Genomic DNA, 2,383 nt, shown 5'->3' with positions numbered 1-2,383 from the left:
TCTTCTTGAAAACTACTCTGCTTTTTTGCAATCGCGTCATTATGCTGCAAGAAAGGGAACAAACAGTTTCGTGTAGTCTGTGTGTAGTTTAGTATTTCGGCCTTCTCTGTATCACCGTTTCTTTTAATTAAAGATCCTTGACCCGGGGAAAATTGGAAGAACAAGAGTGAAGGATGAGAGGGAGGGGATAATTTTGGAAGAGGAGGTTGTTGATGATCCTTTAAATATATAACAATGAGATATGGAAGACTGTTACGATTGCTTTTTGAGTGTTGTGTTTGAGTAAAGAGTGTATCACCGTTTAGGAAAGTCTTAGCCGGCCGTTGTGACCAAGCGGTTCTAGGCGCTTCAGTCCAGAACCGCGCTGCTGCTACGGTCGCAGGTTCGAATCCTGCCTCGGACAGGGAAGTGTGTGATGTCCTTAGGTTAGTTAGGTTTAAGTAGTTCTAAGTCTAGGGGACTGATGACCTCAGATGTTAAGTCCCATAGTGCTTAGAGCCATTTGAACCATTTTAGGAAAGTCTTACATAAAGTGGTATATACAAGCATCGGTGTATACTAGGTCGGTTAGACTACTTCCTAGTCTTGTACGAGGTGTTGGTAGTAGAAGAGTCGTGCTGACGCCAGCCAAGCGGGGCTTACATAATGCCGTGTTGCGTAATGTGAGGTAAAAGAAAGGCAACTGGAAAAACGACCTTGGAAGTTCCCGACCACCTTCGGTGACTGCCTCTGAGCAATCGGCAGACAGTATGTTCCTCCATATCCACATAATCACCGGCGGACAACAGACTAAACGCATATGCAGCAACACTGCAAGGTTTCGTGAAGACGGTACGCCTTTCGCCTTGGATACAATTTACAGAAGCAGCACAAGTGATGAGTTTCATAGTTTTGCGAATAAGGCTGTCTATATTTGCTTAGCTTTTTATTTAGTTCGACATTTCGGCTACTGACGTCATTAGGTCAAAACTTACAGCCTGTAAAACAAGGTCCAGTGTCAGAACAAAACTTATGCCTCAGCAGGGCAAACAGAACCTACACCAAAGTCAATGCCCGGCTAAAGCAAACGATTTACTAAGTGACAATGAACCTCGTTTCACGAGATCCAAGTTTTGATCTGATGATCTCAGTGGCCTAACTTTCGTAATGAATGAAAGCATTTTACGCGATCCTGACGGTATTGTTCGCAAAAATACGTTATGATCACAGACTCAGATAATTTATTTCCTTAATTACTGAGTTAGCCAACGGCCTTGCCGCAGTGGTAACACCGGTTCCCGTCAGATCACCGAAGGTAAGCGCTGTCGGGCTGGGCTAGCACTTGGATAGGTGACCATCCGGTCTGCCGAGCGGTGTTGGCAAGCGGGGTGCACTCAGCCCTTGTGGGTGGCCAACTGATGAGCTACTTGACTGAGAAGCAGCAGCTCCGGTCTCGGAAACTGACATAAGGCCGGGAGGGCGGTGTGCTGACCACATGCCCCTCCATATCCGCATCCAGTGACGACTATGGGCTGAGGATGACATGGCGGCCGGTCGGTCCCATTGGGCCTTCATGGCGTGCTCGAGAGGGATAAAAGTAAATTACTGAGTTCCGTAGTATTTATATTTCACGTTATTTATTTAAAACTTTGTCTGTTACGCTCGTAGTTCAGACAGACCACTACAAGTTATTGTTTAAGTTATTCACCGCGAAGAAAATGTCGTCGAAAGCTCGAGCTCAATATCGCATTAACTGACTAATAACAAACAATTAAACAGTTACCTCTTGCAATGGTATCTTTACGGCAATGAAAGGCGGTAATGAATTGCTTTTATTTATGAAATGAAGCGTTATTCCGAGCGGTTCTAGGCGCTACAGTCTGGAGCCGCGCGACCGCTACGGTCGCAGGTTCGAATCCTGCCTCGGGCATGGATGTGTGTATTGTCCTTAGGTTAGTTAGGTTTAAGTAGTTTTAAGTTCTAGGGAGGCGACTGATGACCTCAGCAGTTAAGTCCAATAGTGCTCTGAGCCATTTTATTTATTTTCCGAGGTATGGGGTGTATGGGAAAAGGTTACCAGACGGAGGCACAGGTTTGTAGGACGTCCACAACGCATTTTGAGACAGTTAACTTGTTGCTGAAAGGGAAACCAGCAGAAAAACAATTTAAGGTCAGGCAAAGAATAAAGCAAGGAAGGATTTTGCGTGCGTTAGACACGTAGAAGTGAAATGTGTGGCACAACACAGAAGGAGGTTGAAGAATACTCTCCAGTTGAAGAAGCGATAATTACATCAAACAATGAAGGTCGCTTGAGACAGTCGAGGTAATCAGGAGGGTCATCAAAGCGGCGTCATGCGCTGCTCGAAGTTAAGTCCTCTTGAATGTCACAGCAGTCATCAAATAT

The 2,383-nt window shown here is 45.4% G+C and overlaps 1 pseudogene; it reads left to right on the top strand.

Annotated features, from left to right (window-relative positions):
- Positions 1-1,243: 1,243 nt before the first annotated feature.
- LOC124799334 lies at positions 1,244-1,361 on the top strand (annotated as a pseudogene).
- The last annotated feature ends 1,022 nt before the right edge of the window (positions 1,362-2,383 follow it).

This window comes from Schistocerca piceifrons, chromosome 5 (assembly GCF_021461385.2).
Source record: "Schistocerca piceifrons isolate TAMUIC-IGC-003096 chromosome 5, iqSchPice1.1, whole genome shotgun sequence".
NCBI lineage: Eukaryota > Metazoa > Arthropoda > Insecta > Orthoptera > Acrididae > Schistocerca > Schistocerca piceifrons.
This window is presented reverse-complemented; position numbering and strand designations above follow the sequence as displayed.